Genomic DNA, 24,723 nt, shown 5'->3' with positions numbered 1-24,723 from the left:
TTGCTCTATCTTTACTCAAATTCTCCCCCTGAAGATAGAAATTAGGAAAATAGGATGTTGCTTCATCGAAGGTAACATGATAAAAAAAAAAATTGGTGGGGGATGGAAGCATTTGTACCCTATTTAAGTGGAGGAATAGTCAATGAATACACATTTCAGAGCTCTTGGGTCAAGTTTTCCCCTATTATGCGGATGAATATGGACAGGCAACACTACCAAAGATTCAGGGATCAGATTGTTTAAAACTGTGAAGTTAGGGAAGAATTTAGTGAGATTTTCCAAAGGACTTTTAAGCTCAAGGCTCGTTGTTGGGAGTTGATTTAATAGATAGGCTAACGTACGAACAACTTCTCTCTAAAAAAGTTTATGAACATTTTTATGAAATAAGGACACTCTTGTGATAGCAAGATGTTCATTCTTCCGTTCAGTTACACCATTTTGTTGAGGGGTGTGAACACACAATGATTCATGAATGATTCCTTGTTTTTGAAAGAAAGGAGTGAGTGTGCTATACCTCATATTCATTAGTGATGTCATGGTTGTAGAATTAGATGATTCCAGAAATACACATGCATGTTCCTGGGTACGGCCAAAGAAATTTGTGATACCATCAAGCAAACATATTCCATAGTTCATGATGCAGCCCAAATTTATGAGATTAAGACCAAAATCTCAACCATGAAACAAGAAACTCATACAATCACTGAGTACTCAAACCTCTTGAAAGGCTTATAGCAAGAATTAGATCACTATCAGTGTATCAAAATGAAGTGTGGGACTGATGAAGTCATCCTTAAGCGATTTGTTGAAAATGAATGCGTTATGATTTTCTTGTTGGCCTTAAGGTTGAATTTGATACAGTAAGCATACATATCTTGGGAAAGGAGGACTTATTGTCTTTAAATGAGACCATCTCCATCATCCGCACTAAAGAAGGGAGGAGTGTTATGCTTAAAGAACAGGCCTCTAATGGGTCAGCCCTTGTGATGAAATCTGTTACTTCACAGTCTCTTGAAGAAATCAATAAGCCAGTAGAATTTTCAAAGTTTTTTTTCAAGTAGTCAAAGGAATTTCTTTCGTGCAATTGTTGCAAAAAATCAGGTCATACCAAGAAGACTTGTTGGAAACTAAATGGGAGACCTCCAAAAATGAATAGAAATTTCTCTGGTAAAGCTGAAAAAGAACAAGGACGAGCACCTAATAGTCATGAAGAAAAATTCTAGGTTAAGCAAAGAAGATATTGAGAAGTTTAAGAATTTCTTGGGGACACTTGAAGCACCATCTATACTAGGTACATGTTCGTTATGTATTTCTTTTACCTCTTGTTATCCTAATGCTTCAAATGTAAGTACATGGGTGATTGATTCTGGCACCATTAACGATATGATCTATTCTTCTAAAAAATTCATTACCTATACCCCATGCTCTAGCTAAAAGAAGATCACAGCAATGGATCACTATCACTGTTGTATGCCAGGGTGATGTTTATATAAATGATAATCTCACTCTAAAAAATGTTCTTGTTCCCAAACTCCTTACCAATGTAGTCTCTATCAAAAGGCTCACTAAAGATTCTAATTTTATTTTAATCTTCTACCCATTTCATTGAATATTTCAGGAACTGGGCACAAAGAGGAAGATTGGACATGCTAGTGAAAGAGGTTTTTACTATCTGGAAGAAAACAATAGAAGTACTAGAGTTGTGTGTTCCTTTCCTTTATCCTTGTTCTCCACCATTTCGAATAAAGATAAAGTTTTGCTTTATCATCATCGTTTCGGTCATCCATCAATTCATGTTCTTAAGCTTATATTCCCGTCCTTGGTTAACAAGTCTTTGTTTAAGAATTTTCATTATATTGATTGTGAGCTTGCTAAACACGAGCACTCTTCCTTTCCAATCAATAATACAAAGGCATTTGTTCATTTTTCACTTGTTTACAGTGACATTTGGGGACCCTCCACAATACCTAACATTTCTGGGGCAAGATAGTTTGCATCTTTCATGGATGATTGTACTCAAGTAACTTGGATATACCCAATGAAAAATAAACCTGGTGTAAGCACTTTCTTTCAGAATTTCTATCACATTGTCAAAACTTAATTTAATGTTGGAATCAAAAGAATTCGTTCAGATAATGCTAGGAAGTACTTAAATCTCAACACTCCATGTTTGCTTGATAGTATCCCAAATTTCTTTGGTTGTCCCAAGGAACATGCATGAGTCACTGATTTCTGGAATCATCGAATTCCATAACCATGACATCACTAATGAATCTATTTCATCCCATGCAGCAAACTTGGGATCTTCTGAATTTGGTCCTGTCTTGAGTATATGATTTAACCTGCCTCTTCCCTTCAAGGTTATGCGAACAAATTGTGACCGCTTCAAATAATTCTTTCCATTAAGTCGATTTGCAACTTGAATATTATGTAAATCACCCGCTGAAAAGAGGGTTGGTTGATCCCTTGAGTGCATACCAGTGTTGGAGCTATTTTTGGTTGTTTCCAACATGATTGATTAATTGGAACCTCAGAGAAAAATGGATCCCTGAATAAAAGTGAAGAAGTAATCGACAATCCCAAGATCAATCTGATTACTGACACCATATGGAAAAAATAGAGATAAAACTTTTCATATAATCATTCACAGAATATACACTGTTTATACACAAATATGTCAACCAAAAATAAGGAAACATACTCTAATCAACATATAATCTCGTTACAAATTAAATTCTTGAAATCAGTGATATCCTTGCATATTAGGGATTACAATTCATCCAATCCCATGAAATCAGTGATACGATCTTTCCAAATATATCCATTGTAACAAATAAAGGCCATTGTTCTAACTTGTTTCGTTATGTGCCTGACACATATTTAGGTTTGTTTCATGTCTTTAATATATCAAGGGATTAAGCTTAATTTTACCATAAACATCAGGCTATGCAAACTATGGATCAAGTTGTATGTTAGTATAAGATAATTCTCTTTACTTTCATCAATTCACCAAATAACTAATCAACACATTCTCAAAATAATCCAATCTAAAATTTTATCCTCCATATTGATGAAGCATTTATCTCAAGATCCGCAAAGACGGCATTTGTATCACTCACAGTAATGACATTAATTTTACCTCAGTGCATATGACTATTTGTAGGTAATGGTACTTACAGAATAAAAAGTCACCATAAACTACGACAAAATAACAGAGTTTTTAACTATACCTTGGTGAATATTTTGTGCATATGAAGAGTTTTGGATCAAGGGGTGATGAATCTTTCATTAATTGAATATTAAAATATAAAATTAACAAACAAATAAAAAAGAAAAAAAAGAAGAAGAAGAGATTGTGAATATATTGGCTTATTCAAATTAGACTATTCAAAATTGTGATGAATTTGAATCTCAATTAGTTTGTGAAAATAAATTTGTATTTAGTAGACATCCTCTCTTGTATAATGTTTTTGCAATTTGTTTTTGGTCGAATTTTGAATCTTCTCTTGCGTGAAATCCCAATTTTCTTGAAAATGTTTTTGCAATCTTCTAAACCCAAAATCTTGAATCTGCACTTATCAAATACTAAAATTTCTTGAAATATCCTTTGTAATTTATATTGCCCTGAATTGTGCATAGTCCTAAATTTCTTGCAGCTTCCCTTACAATGTATACTGCATTGAATCCTAAGCCTTTGTAGCATTTTATCTCGAACTGTTTTTAATTAAGCAACAAGGAAAGATAGAAGGTAGGTTGAGAAAATGGATGCATGGTAGAGAGGGTAGTGGTGATTTTTAATTTTGTGATGGCAATGAATGGAATCAATGGAGAGTGACAAAGTGAACGGAAAAGAGGATGAACTAGAACGATGGGAAGATGATATAGTTGAGCGCCAATCGGCATCCATTTTAGTCCTAAGCCTGAATAAAAAAAATTGGGGGTTGCGTTAGGTTTCCAATCAACGTCAAACATAGGCGAATATTCTATGAATGAATCCATTAAACTATTAAGTGAATGCTAGGTTATCCACGGACGGAATGCATTATAATGTTTGACTACAACATCTCAACAAGTACTATTATATCTCCATGAGAACTTGAGTATAATGTTAAATATGTAATAGTTCTTACACCATAGGTTGGATAAGAACATATTATAGGAATCCGATTATCTTAGGTTTGGAACATAAAACATAGGAATACTCACTAATAAAGAAATAGAGATAGTAGAGACAATAATTAAAAGAAGAAATAATATTTTGTATTTACAAAAGACAAAATGGGTAGAAGAGAAGGCAAAGATGATATAAACTTAGGTTTCAAGTTTATATAGTACACGCAAAGTTGTAAAACAAAAAATGAAATAGATATTATTTTAGATATTTCGTTAAAAGATGAACTAGTAGTAGTTATGAAGGAGATAGGATTATAACTCTCAAGATAGTAGTGGAATAAGAAATTATTAATGTAATTAGCATATATGCACTTTACATAGGATTAGTTGAAGACATCAACTATATAATTTGGGAAGACATAGATAAGGTAGTACAAAAGATTCCGCAAAATAAGATGATTTCAATATGAGGAGATCTAAATAAGCATATACAATAAGAAATGAGGAATATGATAGGATAAATGAGGGTTATGATTTTTAAACAAGAAATGAAGGAAAAACTATATTGGATTATGTGATAGCCTATGAACTTAGAATAGTTAATACTTTTTTAAAAAGAGAAGAACACTTAATATGTTCAAAAGTGGGAACATTAAGTCGTAAACTGACCTTTTTATATTCAGGAAGAAAGATAAAAAGATTTATAAACCTTGTGAGGTCATCTCAAAAGAAAATTTAATAATCTAACATAGATTAGTAGTGTTCGATATACACCTTAAGTATAGTATCAATAGAAGAAAAACATACACGACTCCAAAAATCAAGTGGTGAAAGTTAAAAACAAGAAACAAAGTATATTTAAGGAGAGAATAAGTGCACAAGTATTTGGAGAAATTCATGGAAACTCAAATATGACACAAGATAAGATAACATTTAAGTTGGAAATGTTGGTCAAGAGCATACTCAGTGGGTAAAAAAAGCATATACCACAAAATAAAGAATCTTGGTGTTAGAACAAGAAAGTATTCAAAAAAGTGAAAAAAACCGAACAGCCTATAAGTTATTATAAACTTGTAAGAAAGGAGAAAATTTAAAAAGTATGCAATAGCTAAGATAGAGGCTAAGAGAACGATGTCTGAAGCCAAAAATAAAACTTTTGAACGCTTATATCGACATATGGATACAAAAGATGGGTAAAAAAATATCTATAGAATAGTTAAAGCGAGAGAGAAAGACATGGCATCTGACCCAAATAAAATGCGTTAAAAACTAATGCAACAGGGTACTAGTGAATATGAGAAAATAAAAGAGGGATGAAAAAAGCATTTTCATCAATATTTTAATCAAGGGCTAGACGATCAACTTTAACTTAGGTTATTTAAGTTAAAAGAGTATAAAAAATTTAAATTTTTATCATAGAATTAAAACTTCAGAAGTAAAACAAGCTAGGATGCAAATGAAAAAGTAATTGGATAATGATATTCTAATAGAGGTATGAAATTTTTTAGGGAAGTAGAGTATTCAATGATTTATAAAATTATTTAATTTGATATTGAAAAAAATGTATTAACACTTTAGTCCCCTTATATAAAATAAAAGAGACATAAAATTGTGTGAATTATAAGAGCATTAAGTTAATGGAAAGTAATACCATGAAACTTTAGGAATGAATAATAGAGAAAAGACTAAGGGGACCTCTGTTACTAAAAATCAATTAATTGCTCAAGTTAATTGATTGCTTAGTAATTATGAGACACCTGATAACTAGCAGTCCATGCTTAAAAATACTACTAGTCGAGTGATGAATTAAGTTTTGGAGTCGACTTCTTAGTGCCTTCTTCATTTTCCCAAAGCCTAAACCCAAAATCTACCTTCCTACACCATGTTTTATTAGGATCGTGTGGTCAGCTAGAGGGGGAGGGATAAATAGTGATTGGATACCAGCTAGTGTGATTTTATACTTCTCTTGCTTTCAATAACTAGGTCACAACATGATATTAGTAGTGAAACTAACATATACAAGCAATCACACTTATCAATCACTATCACGTTCTATGATTTATCAATAGATCACACTCGGAAAGCACCTTTATTTCTTCTTCTAGATCAACTACTAAAGGTGGACCAACCTTGATTGCAAGGTTTATAAGGAGACGAACACTCAAAGAAATATAAGGCTTCTAACAAGGTTTACCCAGCTCTATTTTGCCTTAATTCATTTTCTCTCAACACTCAACTTGCATGAAGTTATACCTTGGCCTTAAAACCATCTTCCTTCAGGCCCCCATGTCCTTCAATGCACTTGAGCCCTCATCTTCTATCAATGCCATTTTTTATGTTTTTGCCTTTGATGTCCACTTCCTTTAGCTTCTCTTCGTTGCTCCTTATCTTGCAGTCCCTTAAATGCTTCACATCATCATTCACCGATCTCAATTTACAAACAACCTTAACTTAAACTCTTTGCGCACACATCAAAACCTATGATCGTTACTATCACCAAGGAGACTAAATGCACCAATAAGTTTCTTGGAGTTTTAACCTAAACTCAACTATGAGCTGTATGGAGCCTAAGTAACATCGATTCTACTTGAAAATCAATTTCTACAACTTTTTTCTTCTTGATTCAATGATAATCCCAATTATTTTGTTGTTTGTACTTGTTGTTGAATCCAAACCAAACAATTTTCATGCATTATGATTATTTTCTACATTTTTTATAAGAAAAATATTATTTCATAAGCCAAAAGTACAGAAAAGAGTCTATAGAGGATACTTATGTCTGACACAACATCATATCAAAATGCACCCCTAAAGACTTGTATATAAGCATACTCACACTCCTGAATATCCGCTCAACATTCAATTACTCATCTTCCAAGATACATTTATTTCTAGCTCTCCATACATAGTATATTAATGAAAACAAAGCCAAGTGTCGAGCCTTCGTTAATACCTATTCCCACAGTAACATCTCCCAAACATCCTTAGAGCCCGTCTAAAAGTGGACATCTCCTGTTGCATATGAAGCTAGTTCCTGATCCTCCTCCATAACTCAACATTAAGGGGGCACCTAAAAAACAAATACTCCTGCATGTGGTAGCGTGACTAGGCTGTAAGTCTTCCACACCATTCATGCACATACCTTCTTTGGGCTAGGATATCTAAAGAAGTCATATGCCCAAGCCACTCAATCGTCCTGTGTGAACCAACCTATCAGTCTTTATCCAACAACTGCCGACAAGCCTGCATATGAAAGAATTCGGTCTCGTATCAGCAGTAGCCTTTTAATCAAGGGGGAGTCTATAATGCTACTTCCCAGGACCACACATTTGCACGTCTCAGTGTGGTGGACCCATTTGATCCAAAGAGCATCTGCTTTCACTTCAATCCACCAAAGTACTTTAGCTAGTAGAGCTAAGTTCTAACTTTTTAAATCCAAGAATCCCAAGCCTCCTTCCTCCTTCGGTTTACACATATCAACCCAAGAAACTAGAGTGCTATGGCCCCTCTGAAAAGTCCTAAAGTCCCGCCGTTGATGGCCAACGAAAAGGAGGTGGTAGTCACACACTCCATGATCCATGCAATGAATTGCTCCGGAAAATTCAGTCCGATAAGTGCCTCATGCAAGAAATCCCAATGCACCGAATCAAACGCCTTCTGGAGGTCAATCTTCATAATGCATCTGGGAGAAAGACGCTTCCTGTTATACTTTCGGAAGAGCTCCTGAGCCAAGTGTATATTATCAGTAATGAGTTGGCCCTGCACAAAAGCAGCCTTTGACTGGTGTAGAATGTTGTCTAACATATGCTAGACAACTTGCAAATAATTTTGAGATGACCTTGTAGTATACAGGAGATCGGTCTATAATCTATCACTTTACTAGCATGAGAAGACTTCGAGACTAGAGAAATCAAAGTATGGTCCCTGTTGAAGAATTCTAGGCCTGCATCAGAAAAATCGCTTCCAACAGTGTCCCAAATTTGCTTAAAAAACCTTAAGCCATAGCCATCTGATCTCCTATGTCAAAGAGTGCCTCCTTTATCTCCTCAGCCTTGCGAAACTAGACTAGATGATCATGCTGTGCCGTTTGAATAAACTGACCAAACTGCAAGCAAGATGTTGGGAATTCAGTCCTGCCCACCCGCATACTAAGTTGGTTCTGAAAATAATTCATAAATACTTCAACAACCTCTCCAAATGATTCAGTAAGATTGTCATCCTCCCTCTCCACCACTGTGATTTCATTGCGTTTGTTATTTCTTTTTACAAATGCATGAAAAAAAGAGGAGTTACAATCCACCTGTCTTAAATATGTTGGAGCAATCAATATGACCATAAGTTTTGATGTTAGGGTAAAAGTTTAAGTTTGATTTATTGTTGCATTTAATATATACTTGTGAGTGTGCAGGATGCAAGTACAACAAAACAAAGTCTAAGTGGAGTCTTGGCGGTATAAGTCTAAGTGGGTAACCTTGGCAACATAAATCTAAGTGTGACTTGGCATGGTGAAAAGCCAACAACAAGGACAAGGCCCGAAGGATGGGGAATCATCCGAGGGATGTAAGGCCGAAGGAAGCATCTTGAAGGCAAGACGTGAAGGATGGGAAAGCATCCGAGGGACGCAAGGTTGAGGGAAGATGGCTAGAAGGCAAGGTCATGGTTGTGTTGGCAAAGGAAGACCCAACAACCAGTGTTGTTAGAGGCGCGAGGAGCAAAAGGCTCCTAGAGCCCAAGGCGCGAGGCGCGCCCGAGGCGCGAGGCGCGCCCGAGGCGTGCGCCTCTTGAACATGAGGTTGATGACTACTAGACTATTGTCACACTCATATACTATGTCAAATATGATAACTATTAATATTCCACACACATCAATATCAAATATAACAAGCAAAACAATACCATGATAAAATTAATAAAAGTTTCAAACTTTCAAGTTTCAACTTTCTAATTTAAACTAACAAAGTCCATCAAAACAAGCGTAATAAGTCAAATTAATCATCAAGCTTAAGATCATCCTCATTGTATTCTTCTTCTTCGTTATCTTCATCTTCTTCAAATTCAATTTCTTCTTCTTCTTCATCTCTAAATCTTAGAGATGAGTGTCTCATAGAGGAAGATGCATTTCCCTTCTCGACTTGTTTAGGCCTAGCATTTGAACTAGAGGTCATGGTTGTAATATTTTTTCCTCTAGTACAATATTCAGGCTCTTCAGCTCCACTAGCCCTAGCAACGACATCTCATGTCAAGCATCACCTTCAAAAACCAACTCATCTTCTTCATTATCATTTTCTCCATCCATTCTACCCATCAATCATTCATTACTATCATCAATATCTGTCAAAGAGATGGGGGCAATCTTATCACATGCATCATACCGAAGCTTTAAGGCACGATTGTATTTCACAAATACCAAATCATTTAAGCGCTGCTGAGCTAGCCTATTTCTTTTTTTTGCTGTGAATCTACAAAATATCAAAAATCACAATAAGTATAATAAAATATCAAAGAATATTTTCTACTTATAAAAGTAGCATACTAATAGTATCAAACATTTATATTTATTACATACCTGCTCAAATACACTCCAATTGCGCTCACAACCAAAAGCACTACAAGTGAGGCTAAGCACTTTAATAGCAAACTTTTGCAATTCTGGGGTATTTGCTCCATAACATTCCCACCATTCTGCTGGAGATAATGCTCTTCTATGTCTAATTGCTACATTTCTCCCAAATAACCCTTCTGCCTTTCGATATATAGAGAGCTGGGTAGTGATTTTATCTTGCTCGGCAGCGCTAGAAACCAATCTCTCCATAGTTTCAAACAAACCATTCACCACTTCTCCACAGATATTTGAATCTGTGTATGAATAAAAATATTCTGGATTCAAATAATATCCTGCAGCATGCAGAGGCTGATGAAGTTGACATTCTCATCTCGTATCAATGATCTGAAACACTTCTTTGTATTTCTCTTCTTTATCCTTGAAGGCCTTCATAATTATTTCTTTTGCCTTATCCATAGCCTCATAAATATAGCCCATTGCAGGTTTTCTTTCGCCATCAACCAGTCTCAGAACACGGACTAAAGGGCCATATATCTTTAAAATATACACAATACTGCTCCAAAATCTAAGTGTCATGATGATTTTAGCTACCTTCTTCCCCGCCGCTTCTTTTTCCCATTTACTCTCTGTCCAATCCTTTGAAATGAACATTTTTCTTAAATTTTGCTTCTGTAGATGCATCCTTTCAAGAGTAAGAAAAGCAGTAGCAAATCTTGTGACACCTGCCCGACAAAGCTCTTTTTGTCTTGTGAATTGCCTCAACATATTTACCATGCCGGGACGAACATAAATGTAAGCATTCACACTCATTGCCTTTTTCAATGTTGCTTTAAAATCAGGCAATTTCCCTATATCTTCTAAGATCAAGTCGACGCAGTGAGCAGCACAAGGAGTCCAATACAAGTGTGGCCTTTTTGCTTCTAATAATTTTCCTACAAAAGAAGTTAGAAAAGTAGATAAATTTAACATATATAAGAAAAAACATATTGATAAGAAATAATTAAATAGATTCTTACCAGCAAGCACATTGTTACTTGCACTATCTGTAACAACTTGAACAACATTTACTTCTCTTACACGCTCCACAAATCGATCAAGCAACTGAAATATTTTCTCTCCAGTCTTTGCATAATCAGAAGCATCAACCGATTCGATGAAAACTGAATCTTTAGGAGAATTCACTAAAAAATTAATCAATGTTCTCTGCCTTTTGTCTGTCCACCCATCTGCCATCAAACTACAACCATACTTGGCCCATTCTGTTTCACACGACTTAATGTAATCATTTGTCACACTATCAACAACCTTTTTTAGAAAAGGAACCCGCACCTCATGATAACTAAGTCCTTTTAGACCTATACCATATTAGCCAACCAAGTCCAACATTCTTTTGAAGCTTGAATAGTTAACGGCATTAAATGGAATTGTCGCATCATACATCCACTCAGTTATGGCCATACAAGCTTTTTCCCTCAATTCTTTCTTGTATGCCTCATTTATCGTAGATTGTCTTTCTTTACCCTTTCTACTTTCAACAATTTTTTGTACATTAGGAGCAAAATACGTATCCATTGGACCTATTTGTCTGGGCCTTTTTTGCATATTCACTGATCTAGAACTTGTACTTGTACTTATAGGCGGCACACCTTTAGCTCCAATATTATCCATATCAATATCATCACCAAGAGGGTCTACATCCTCAAAGTACAATGTCGCAAGTTGAGAAAGATTACTTTTCTCAGCCTTTTTCTCCATGAAATTTTAATTTCTTCACGTACATGAAATGGACATTTTTTGCAAGTCGTAGTATTTCGAAACCCCCCAACAAGATGTTGTTTTGCACGATAAATAACCCCTTTTGTAACTTTTTGACAAAAGTTACAAATTAAATCATTTTTATTTTTCGGATTAACTCTTTGAAAATAATTCCATCCCGGATCTTTTGATATATATGTTGGAGTATCACTACTACCTTCCATGATAATTGAACAAGAAATTAGTCTGAAAAATTAAAAATAAAATAAAATTAATATGGTACCAGCAATAGAAAAGTACTGTACAATAGCAAAATAGTAAAAAACAAAAAGTAAAACAAGACAAACAAAAATGAAAAAATAGTTAAAAAACAAAATATCGGACAATAGGACCAATACGAACAGCAGCACAGCGACAAAATTAAAAAACCGGACAACAGTAGGAACTGGGAAGCAAAAACACAACCTGCAAAAATTAGAAAAAAGGAAACCAAAACAAAACAAAATCGGACAGCAGCACAACAACTCAACGAACACGAACCAGCAAGAAAAAACAGTAAAAAAACGAAATATCGGACAGCAGACAGCAGCACCAATACGAACAGCAGCACAACAACAAAATTAAAAAACCGGACAGCAGTAGGAACTAGGAAGCAAAAACACAACCTGCAAAAATTAAAAAACAAGAAACCAAAACAAAACAAAACGGGACAACAGCACAGCAACTCAGCGAACACGAACCAGCAACTAAAAGCAAAAAAAACAAGCAGAACTGCAGAAGAAAAGAAGATACCGAATAGAAGAATAAAAAGAAAACTGAAAACGAAGAAGAAGAAAAGAAGATACAGAAAAGAAGAAGAAACAGAAAATTGAAAAGAAGAAGAAAAGGGATAACAGAAGAAGCGAAGAGAAGAAGAGAAGAACAAGATGATAACAGACGCAAAAGAAGATAAGAAGAAGAAGAAGGAGGGAAGAACAGGAAAAAAAAAACATACTTGGGCGATGATGCAACTCAGCGATCGCGTCGGCGGACGGAAATGGATTCAGGTTTCTTCTTCTTCCTGCGTTCTCTTCCTCCCTTCCCTTCCTGCGTTCTTTTCTGTTCCTGTTTCCCGTGCCCTAATTCCAAACAAGATTTGGAATGTTTTTTTGAGGTGCAAAGGCGCACGAGGCGCGCCTAGGCGCGCTCCTCGCGAACAGCGCCCGCCTCGCGTCATGCAAGGCGTTTTTCCCAGCGCCTTGTGCGCCTAGCGCCTCGGGCGTGCCTCAGGCGCGCCTTTAATAACCCAGCCAACAACAAGGATAAGGCCAAAGGAAGCATCTTGAAGGAAAGACGTGAAGGATGGGTAACTATCCGAGGGACGCAAGGCTGAGGGAAGATGGCTAGAAGGCGAGGTCAAGGTTGTGCAGGTGAGAACTTGTGCATGAGAGATTGCACTCAGAGTAAAACCTAGGTTTAGGGTTTACCAATCGTGACTTTCTAATCGACTGTTGGGAGCCGTTGTCCATCAGCCGACTAATCAAGTAATCAGCTAACGGTTAAATTTCCATAAAGGTCAATAGACTGGTGAAGTTGGTAGTCGACTGGTAGCGAAAACACAGTATGAAGCTCGGGGTGGTTGGCTTGTGTAACAAAATTAGAGGTGGTTAACCCTTAATTAAAGTGTCCAAGCCCTTAAGTGCATTCCAAGGTCTTGATCGAGTTTGTGGCGAGGTTTCTCCACCGACAAGGAGGATTGTACTAGCCAGAGTTCTGGGGACTAATCCACCGATGGATTGTGGGATCATCCACCTCAAGGACAGTTGTGGAGTAGGAGATTTATCTTCGAACCACGTTAAACGAACGTGTTAGAGTTTGCATTTCTATCTTGTCTTTAGTTTTTGTATTCGTATTAGTTTTGTATTTCCAATGTGCACTAATGAATATGTAGAAAGCAAACAATTTGGGGTGATCATATATTCAACCCCCTTTCTAACCGGACCATAATCCACAACAAGTGGTATTAGCAATGTTGCTCTCCGTACTGCCAAGAAAGCTAAGGATGGGTGGCTTGATTGTTCCTCCAAAGTATAGAGGGGGAAATCTATAGGATATCACCTTTTAGATGGTGAAAATAGAGGCTTTCTTCGAGACGGATTATGACACCATGATAGTTGTCGAGGAGCCATTTGAAGTTCTAAGGACAAGAAAGGGAAGAGACTCCGCTCACGTTATTGGACCAAGGAGCAAACCTCACGATCAAAGGCAAATGAAAAGGTAATATCGATTTTAATTGTTATTATGACTAATGACGTGATGAGTCATATAGGTGAGTATGAGAACGTCCATGATTTGTGGAGCAAGGTAAAGATGGTTTTAATCGAAAAAACCTAAGCCTACACACGACGAAGAAAAGTCCAAGGAAAGGGACATAGTGGCTCAAGTGGAGGAGCAACCAGAAGTTGACATGTGCTCAACTTATGAGGAGAAGGAAGATGAGGAGGTATCGTCCACATCTTCAAGGGTCGAAGAAGAATCCAAGACAAGTGAAGAGGAAGTCTTGGAAGTCAACCTTGCAAACATCTCCACCAAAGTCAAGTCGAAGGACCACATCATTTCCTTAGGTTGCAATGAGAAGGGAAACTACAAGAGTAGGTGTCCAATTGGTAAGAAAAAGGTAAATCATAAACTCATTCAAGTTGTTTTAGATGTTAATGTGGGTTGTAGGAATGAAGAAGCCAAAAGGAGGAGAATGTGCATTGTGTGCTTCACGTGTGGGAAGAAAGGTCACTGCTACACCAAGTGCCCTAAGAAGAGGAAAATCAAGAAGCTAGCGCATTTGAAGAAATGGGAGAAGAAGAGTAGCTCAAGTTGAGGGGGAGCTTCAAAGGTAAGGAAGGTAGACCCTAATTTGAATTGTAATTCCAATTGTTATTTTCCCGTGCATGCTAAGATTGATAATAATTATCATTATATAGCAATGAAGAATTTTGGGTTTAAGTATCAGGATAGAAGTAGGGTAAATTTCGGAATTAGCCCTAAGGTACTTATACGTGATAAACCTAGACAAGTTAGATTCTCATTGCCTAAGGAGAAGAAGGTAATGGAAAACCTAGGCAAAAATCCTAAGGGGAGGCACATGCCTAGAAAGATGGGTAGATCTAGGCATGTCCAAGGTGGACAACAAGAGTCTAGAATTAGGAGTCTAGAAAAGGAAAATCAAGCTTTGAAGGCAAAGCTTGATAGTTTGGAGAAAATCCTAAAGAGATTCAATGTTGGATCTAAGGGATTAGGTATGGTGTTGGGTAACCAAAGACCCAACAATGATAAATCGGGTTTAGGATACTGATCTAATCCCTCCAAGGCCAAAAAGAGATCATATGCTAGGGTGGCACATGATAATGGCAAGGGAGGAGCAACCAAGGGCAAAGGAGAGTCATCCAAGGCCAATGAGAAGAAATTTACAAAGATTGTATATGATTATGACATCAAGCTCTAGGGAGAACTCAAAGAGTCAAGTTGGGACACATGGTCAATAGATCTCAAGTGGACCTTACTTGGGATTCTAGATGGGTCATGAAATATGTCACAAGGTTTAGAGATGGACTTGAGTTTCTAATCGAGTAGGTTGGCACATTTAGGATGAGTTTCATGCAAGAAATATGAAATTTAGTTCATATTACATGAAAATTAGTTTTACATGTATAGATAACATATGAACTAATGCTAGGGATGTATTATGATTTAATATGGGCAGATACATCAAGAGGATGTCAAAACTAGGACTTTAGGTCAGGGTTCAATTGAACCATTTAGATAGTTTTAAATTTTGTATCAATCTTGGGATCCATAATAGATATATTTCTAAATATATTTTCCCCAAATAGACAATGGTAAAATAGACATCTCTACAAAATTTAGGAATTTTTGATGAATTTCTGAAATTGGGTTCAGAATGCAGTTTGGGCTGAAAAAGGGGTACTAGTCGACTGCATTAATTACCAATCGACTGATAATACTATTCATCGAATATAGAATAGTTCTGTGGGGTTAATTCGATGAGGGCAGTTGACTCGGGTTTAGGTCAATCGACTGATATAGTCTGAAACTATTTTTCAACAATAGAAAATGACCAAAAAGGTGATATACATGTATGTAATCTTATGGGGATTTAATATATAATGATTAATGGTCATTAATGGTCTAAGAGTACAATAATTGAAATATTGTTGAAACTCTTTTTTATGCATGACAAAGGAGGAGATATTTAGATTTAAGTGAGAAACCTAAATACCTTGTAAGAAATCCTAGCTCAAGGGGGAGCTTAGGTGAAAGGGGAGCCTAGGATTAGGTTCCATGATATATGCATGAGTAGATTATATATTTGTTTGTATGTTATTGCATTATTTGTTTCCCTAACTTAAACGGATTGTCAAATATCAAAAAGGGAAGATTGTTTGAGCAATCAGTGTGATCCTAGGTTTTAATGTTTGGACAAAGCAAATTCTAAGTGGAGTCCAAGTGGAGTGTATAGGATCCCGGTATAACAAGGCAAAGTCCAAGTGAAGTCTTGGCAGTGTAAGTCCAAGTGTGACTTGGCATGGTGAAGACCCGACAACAAGGACTAAGCGTGAAGGATGGGGAAACATCCGAGAGACGTGAAATCGAAAGAAGCATTTTGAAGACAAGACGTAAAGGATGAGGAAGCATCCGAAGGACGCAAGGCTAAGGGAAGATGACTATAAGGCAAGGTCATAGTTGTGCTAGAAAAGGAAGACCCAACAATAAGGACAAGGATGAAAGAAGAATCTTGAAGGCAAGACGTGAAAGATGAGTAAGCATCCGAGGAACGTAAGGCTCAGGGAAGATAGTTAGAAGGCAAGGTTAAGATTGTACGGGCGAGGACGAGTGCATGAGAGATTGTACTCGGGGTAAAATTCTAGGTTTAGAGTTTATCAGTCGACTGGTGACTTTACCGGTCAATTGGTGGGAGCGAACAAAGGGCAATGTTTGCTCAGCCGTTATGGATAAATTGACTGGTTAAGTGATCAATTGACTGGTATCAAGCCGTTGGTGAAGTTGGCAGTCGACTGGTAGCGGAAACCAGGGAACAAAATTTCGTTCTGTGCAGGGCGACACGGACGAAATTTGTCGTTCCGCTTGACGCACGAAACCGGCACCGTGAGCCACTTTGTTTTGTGCGTCACTATGTTCCTCATAGCGGCAACGGGAGGAATCGCGTCGCGTGCATCACCGGCCAAGAATCGCTGGAGGACACGAGCAAGGCTCACCGGAGGCGAGGGAGGCTCACCGGAGGCATTGTGCGACGCCTCCGGCGCCTCCGGATGAATCGCTGGACTTCCAATCCTCTTCGCAGAACTGCAAAAGATTTGGAGGATCACAAGCGGGGTCGGAGGAGTCGTCAGACGCTTCCGGCGCCACCGAAAGCGTCGCCGAACGCCTCTGACGCCGGTGGACGCCACGCCCGCCGCCTTCGGCACCGCCCGACGCCTCGCCCGCGCCTCCAGTGCCACCCGATGCCTCGCATCCGCAAGTCGCGTTCCTTTCTTCGCGACACTAGTGAGAAAAAAAATCCAGCATTTCAAGTAATTAAAAATTTTGTGATATTTCTTTTCTAAACTCAGATTAAATTATTCAATAAAATTAAAAAAATATTAATTAATATTTTGAAAATTAGTTTTATTGATTTAAATTTTATTTAAAAATTCTATAAAAAATCTAAAAAATCAAATTTATATTCTGATAATTTAATAAAATATTTTGTATTTTTTACTATTTTACATAATTATTTAAATTATTTTTTAAATATATATTATTTAAATAATTGAGAGTTCTAAATTATATTCTGATATTATTTTTTACATATAGAATTTTTTTTATTTTAATAATATTCCCCCTAATTATTTTTTTTAACAATATCATGTTGTTGAGAATTTATACAAAATCAATATACAATTTATTTTTGAATTATACACAATAAACATATTTATCTAATAATTATTATATATATATATATATATATATATATATATATATATATAAATAAAAAAATACCGAAACCATATCGGCACGACACGATACGATACCGAAACCGTATCGTTTAGGTCTGAGACCGAAACCTCGGCACGGGTCGAGATTTAGAACCTTGGCGGAAACACAGTTTTTGTGTTTCCACTCGAGCTCTATATAATAAAGTTTGTCGTGGCTCACTTGGGTGATGAAATTAGAGGTGGTTAACCTCTAATTAGAATCTCTAAGCCCTCAAGTGCAATCTAAGGTCTTGATCGAGTTTGTGGCAAGATTTCTCCACCGATAAGAAGGATTGTGCTAGTCAGAATTCCGGAGACTAATCCACCGACGGATTGAGGGATCATCCACCTCAATAACAGTCGTGGAGTAGGAGCTTTATCTCCGAACCACGTTAAATGAACGTGTTAGAGTTTGCATTTCTCTCTTATCTTTAGTTTTTGTATTCGTATTAATTTTGTATTTTTGTTGTGCACTAACGAATACATAGGAAGCAAGCAATTGGGGGTGATCGTCTATTCAACTCCCTTCTAGTTGGATCACGATCCACAACAAAATATTTTGACTGGGCTTGCTACAGGCAGAAACTGTGTTCAACAGCACTTAAACGAGATGCAACCTCTTGAATTTTTTTGTAATTGCCATCCATAGTGCCACAAGACAATCCGACTTCTTGAGTCTCCTCTAATCTCATTCATGCAATTGCTGCTCGTGCCAAAATATGCTGAAAGTGCACGACATTCAGAGTTTTCAAGTCTAATTTCAAAAGTTATAGAGCCTACACAATTATGTAATGTATTGTTCCTTGGCTAATCTACTACTTGTAGGTTGTCCGCTTAGTTTTAACCAAGTCCGAGAAGGTGTTGTGCTTATCCTACATATTAAAAAACTTGAATGACTTAAGAATTTAAATGCCACCATTCATAATAGAGATGGTGTAGGCCAAATGATCTAACAAATAGTCCGGAGGTGTGAAGCTAGTAAAACTCTATAACTCAACCTCCGGTCAACACTTATTCACTAAAGCTCGATCAAATTTACTGCATATGTGACCATTGAACCATGTGTATTTGCAACCCGTATGGCTTAAGGCTTCAGTCTAGTAACTGCAACGAAATTTGAAATTCAATAAGGTGAGAGAGGGAGTCCTCCAAACTTGCCCTCCATTGATAGATAAGCATTGAAATCCCCTAGGGCAATCTAAGGCAAAGCCATACCATCTGATAGACACTGGAAGCTTTCCCATAATGGTATCCTTCCAATGGTAGTTAATTTGCCATACACAAAAGTGATGGCTATGAGTCAGTGTGTCACTTTGTAGGTCACTTTACAATGCACAAACTGATCATGTCATTCTCGTACCTCAAGTTCAACCCTTTGTTCATCTCATATCAACAATATCCTACTCCAACTATCTGCAACATCTCGTTGTTCCATCTGGAATTGTTGAAACCGGCTCAACTTCAATTTCTGAGTTATACTCCGACCATTTGGAACATCTAGTTGTTCCATCAGGAATGGTTAAAACCGACTCAATTTCAATTTTTAAGTATTGATAATTTAGTTTCCAACACTCCTAACACTACCAATTTGTTATTACAAAGGAAGTTCTCCACTCCCTTTTGTTTGAGGCCTTTATTGAGGCCTCGTATATTCCAGCTAGCAATCTTCATTCCTTTTGTTGGGTTGCTTGCGCCCTTTCATCTTGTACCCTCCTACTCAATTTGGTATCAGAAATAAGACTCTCCCAGTGACAGTTCTGGTGTTGTTGTATCGGCTACTGCTATCAATATACCAACGGGAAGAACTCGTTCTTCCAATTGACTCAATGGGAAAAACTGGTGATGACGATAGTTCAGTCTAGAAAATTGGTGATCTGCAAAATGTTCGGCCTTCCAATCGCCTCAATGGGAAGAACTACTTGAAATGGTCTCAGGTTATTCATACGTACCTCAAAGGCAAAGGGAAACTTAGTCATATCCTTGGGATAGGACTTGCCACGACTGATCCAGTTTTTGAGGCGTGGGATGAAGATTCTATGATTATATCTTGGTTATGGGATTCCATGGAACCATCCAACAGTGATACATATATGTTTCTCTCATGAAATTTGGGAGCATTACCTACACTTATTCAAAAGCCCGTAATGTTGCCCAAGTTTATGAACTTAAAGTCAAAGCAGGTGCTACTAAGCAGGGAGATAAATCAATCACAGAATATTCCACGGTTTTGCACAATCTGTGGCAAGAACTCGATTACTACAAAGTAATTGAGATGCAATGTGCTTCAAATGTTGCTATTTTGAAGAATTTTATCGAAAAGGTGTGTATATGATTTTTTGGCCGACTTAAATCTTGAATTTGATCAAGTCCGAATCCAAATCTTTGGCAAAGACAGCATACCGTCCCTAGCAAAGGTGATCTCTTTACTCCGGGCTGAGTAAAGTCAACGAAGTGTGATGCTTGAGCCCCAACCCATGGCTGGATTAGCCCTTGCTTCCAAAACTGACTCGCAAGAGAAAGATAAGTATGGTATGCCCCCGATTAAAGACAATAAAGCTCATCTTTGGTGCAACTATCATAAGAAATCTCGCCACACCAAAGAGTCATGTTGGAAACTACATGGTAAACCACCAAGTCGAGAATAGGGAAGTTATGGGGGGCAACACAAATCTCAAGCACACCTAATCGAGCAATCCCATATTGAAGACAACTCAATTCTTGGCAGATTCAATGGTGTAGAAATTGAGAAACTCGAGGATTGTCGGGTTCTTTTGATAAACCGTCTGAAGCATGTTCTTTGACTCTCAGGTATCCCTTCACTCTCTTCTTGTATGAATACCTCAAACAGTTTGTTTAATAACTCATGGATAATAGACACCGGTGCCACATACCACGACTCCCAATTCTAAAATTTTTCACACTTAGAACCCAAGCCCAAGTAATAGAAAAATTATAGTAGCTAATGGATTTTTAGCCACTATTGCTAGTTTTGGAAATGTTCATCTTACTACTAACCTTATCCTCAAAAACGTCCTCCATGTACCAAAACTGTATGCCAACCTTGTTTTCGTTCAAAAATAAACTACTGAACTTCACTGTCATGCCATTTTTCCCCCTTCTTATTGTGTTTCTAGGATTAGGACTCAAGGAGGAGGATTGGACTTGCTAAGGAATATAGTGGTCTTTACTACCTTAAATCCACTAAGAAAAATAATGTCTTTGTCCTTTTACAATTTTTCCAATAAGGACAATATTTGGTTGCATCATAAACGTCTTGGTCATCCATCTTTTAGAGTTTTAAAGTTCATGTTTCCTCATCTTTTTCAAGGATTGGATGTTTCTGAATTTCAATGTGATGTTTGTGAATTGGCAAAATAATCTCATGTACCCTTTCCTATTAGCAATAAAAGAAGTTCTACTCCCTTTCATTTAATTCATAGTGATATATGGGGTCCTTCTAATATTCCCAATGTTTCTGGGACTCGATGGTTTGTCATCTTAATTGATGATTGCACTCGGGTTACATAGGTGTTTCTCCTCAAACAAAAAACTAATGTCAATATTATTATTCTTAATTTTCACTCAATGATTCAAAATCAATTTAGAGTGAAAATCAAAAGCGTTAAAACAGATAACGCTAGAGATTACTTCAACCAAACTTTGTCCTCCTATTTCCAATCCCAGGGGATTATTCATAATTCATCTTGTGTTTATACACCCCAATAAAATGGAATAGTAGAAAGGAAAAATGGACACTTACTCAACACTACTCGTGCTATTCTTTTCCACAACAATGTCCCTAAATCCTATTGAGGAGAGGCTATCCTTAATGTCACATACATGATAAACAGACTTCCTTCACATGTCCTAGAAAACTAGAGTCTCATGTAACTCCTCAAGGAGTTTTATCCTCATTTTCGAACCACAAATCGACTTACTCCTAGGATTTTTGGGTGCACTACTTTTGTTCATATCCACAGTCCACTTCAAGGTAAACTAGATCCTCGTTCCATCAAATATGTCTTCCTTGGATATTCATCTACTCAAAAAGAGTATAAGTGTTACCACCCTTCATCTCAAAAGTTTTACATCTCGGCTGATGTTACCTTCTCTGAACATACTCCGTTCTTCTCTAAGTCTTATCCTCAGGGGGAGATTTCAATGACAAAAGATAGCACTTATGAGTCATTTGAACTCATTAACGCTCTTGATCTTCCTCCTACTCAAGTTCATATCGAATCACCTTCTATTCCATCTAGTGAGTCTCCTCCTAGTGATACTCTAAGTATCCCCCAAGTGCATTCAAAGAGAAAGACCGCTCCAGAAGCGATACAAGTCTAAGAACCTCAACCACAAACCTCCGACCCTGATGCTTGGATCATACTAAGTTTTGACCCACCATTACAATCTACTAAATCATCCACTGACCTAACAGATAGCCTTGACCTTCCCATTGCTATTAGAAAAGGTACTAGAGAATACACTAAACACCCTCTCTATCCTTTATCTCACTATGTTTCTCTTAAACATCTATCACCAGCCCACAAAAGATTCATTGTGAGTCTAAATACCATGACTATTCCCAATACTATTTCTGAGGTATTGTCAAAAGGGGAATAGAGGGATGCCATGAGGGAGGAAATGGATGCATTAGAAAAGAATAAGACATAGGAGGTTGTTGAGAAGCTGGGAAGAACATTATTGATTGTAAGTGGATTTTCACATTAAAATACAAAGCAGATGGATCTCTTGAGAGATATAAAGCTAGGTTAGTGCCAAAAGGTGATACTCAGACTTATGGGGTAGGTTGTCAGGAGACCTTGTCTCCAGTTACAAAAATGAATACTGCCAAAGCTACACTATCTTTGGCTGCACACTTCAATTGACAACTCCTACAGTATGATGTGAAGAATGCATTTCTTCATGGAGATTTAGATGAAGAAATTTATATGAACCTCCCACCAAGATTTGAAGGGGATACTGATAACAGAATATGTAAACTAAGGAAGGCTCTTTATGGTCTAAAACAATCTCCTAGGGCATGGTTTGGAAGATTTACAAAAGTCACGAAGATATCTGGGTATACCAAAGCCAAGGGGTCATTCTCTCTTTGTTAAGCACTCAACAACAAAGAAGGTGACCGCTCTTCTAGTCTATGTAGATGATATCATTGTGACCGGAAAAGATGAAAAGGAAAAACATGATCTAAAGCAGCAATTAATAAAGGAATTTGAAATAAAGGAACTGGGCAAACTGAAGTACTTCCTTGGTATTGAGGTAGCATACTCTACCAAAGGAATTTTTATTTCTCAGCAGAAGTATATAACTGATTTGTTAGCTGAAACAGGGAAGATTGGGTGTAAACTGATTTCTAATCCAATGGATCCAAATCACAAGATAGGAGAAGCTAAGGAAGAACCAACTGTTGACAAAAAAATGTATCAGAGGTAGGTTGGTCGGCTCATATACCTTGCTCACACTCGTCCAGACATTGCATATGCTGTGAGTGTAATCAGCCAATTCATGCATGATCCAAGAGAATCTCACCTTCAAGCTGCTTACAGAGTATTACATTACTTGAAAGGCACTCCAGGAAAGGGAATTTTGTTTAAGAGAAATGAGACACTAGCTTTAGAAGCTTACACAGATGCAGACTATGCATGTTCTCTAGTGGATAGAAGATTAACTACAGGAAAGTAGTTTCCTTGGTGGTAATTTGGTGACATGGAGCAAGGAACAAAATGTGGTGGCAAGATCATCTGCATAATCAGAATTTAGAATCATTGCTCAAGGATTATATGAACTATTCTAGTTAAAGATTATTTTGGATGATTTGAAAATCAAATTGGAATACCTGATGAAACTGTATTGTGACCAAGGTTTAAAATTTCGACCCGTGTCGAGGTTTTGATACTGGAACGATACGATTTCGATATCGTATCCTGCCGTGCCGATACAGTTTCGGTATTTTTTTTATTTATAAATAGTAATTATAAGATAAATATTTTTATAGTGTATATAAAAATAAGTTGTATATTGATTTTATATAAGTTTTCACTTATTGAATAACTTAATATTGTTAGAAAAAATAATTAAATATAGTTTTTAAAATAAAATTGATTTATCAATAACTCGAATTAAAATTGATCTATCTATAATAATAAGAATATAAATTAATACAAAGATATTACTTTATATATAATAATTATATAAATTAACTATTTATTCATTTAAGTAATTATTAATTAAATAATATACATTTTAAATAGTAAAAAAATATTAAGTAAAAAAACATAAAATAAAATAAAAACATAATATAAATCTAATTTATTAGATTTTTTATTTTTTAAGAATTTTTAAATTTTTTTAGAATTTATAAAGAATTTTTTAAAAAAATTAAATGAAATTTTAAATAATACAAAATAATAAAAAAATATCAAAATATATATCTAATTTATTAGATTTAAAAAAAAATAGATTTTTTTAAATTTTTTAAAATTTTAAATGAAATTTAAAATAATACAAAATAATAAAAAAATATACTAAAATATAAATCAGAATTTATTATTATTTTTAAATTTTTAAATAAAATTCAAAATATTAAAAAATAAATTTTCAGAATATTAATTAGCAAATTTTATTAATTTTTTTTAATTATATATATATATTTTATATATTTTATTAGGATGATTTAATTAGGGTTTATAGAAGCCTATTCGAAATATCACACGTACTTAGGAATTATTTAATTAATTAAATAGGAAATTTAATTTCTATAAAAAAAAAAAAGAAAAACAACCACAGCCCGTGACGGATCGCGGAGGGGGCGGCCTATTTTAGTCTATAAAATGAAAGAAAGCAAAGCCAAAGCAAAAAGTGTAATATTTATTTATATTTTACATTGTGCATTAAGATTATAGTCAAACATGAAAAAGAAAAGTAATTATGCAACTGGTATTTTTTTTCAACTCTCTAATTTCTCTAGCAACTAGTAAGCTTGAAAATGAAATAACCTAACCAAGCACCCATAATCACTGCAACTAAGCAAGCATAAAACCAAGGTTCGAAATAGAAATCTCAATCTTTGACTGGAATAGCATGTCTTTGCTACTATGCCAATGTGCTGACATATGATCCTAGTTGTACCCTTTGACTGAGGTGCCAAGTTCGAACACCCCCTGCGCAGACTCTTATCAATTAAGTTGTGCCGTTCACCCAAAAATCCCTTCGGAGGTTTCTGATAAGGGGCCGTTTCGACGGTGG

The 24,723-nt window shown here is 36.2% G+C and overlaps 1 protein-coding gene across 7 annotated transcripts in view; it reads right to left on the bottom strand.

The window, feature by feature from the left end:
* LOC121980469 (AP-1 complex subunit gamma-2-like) overlaps nt 1-24,723 on the bottom strand; it is a 143,693-nt gene that overhangs the window by 10,866 nt on the left and 108,104 nt on the right. The window contains exon 19 of one of the 7 annotated variants that reach the window (XR_006111544.1): nt 515-2,548. The exons of the other annotated variants lie outside the window; for them this stretch is intronic. The gene's annotated coding sequence lies outside the window, so the exon portion shown is untranslated. The remainder of the gene's footprint in view (nt 1-514; nt 2,549-24,723) is intronic. 7 annotated transcript variants of the gene reach the window in all.

This window comes from Zingiber officinale, chromosome 5A (assembly GCF_018446385.1).
Source record: "Zingiber officinale cultivar Zhangliang chromosome 5A, Zo_v1.1, whole genome shotgun sequence".
In the NCBI taxonomy this organism is placed as follows: Eukaryota; Viridiplantae; Streptophyta; class Magnoliopsida; order Zingiberales; family Zingiberaceae; genus Zingiber; species Zingiber officinale.
The sequence above is the reverse complement of the archived record's forward strand: the minus strand, read 5'-3'. Positions and strand labels throughout refer to the sequence as shown.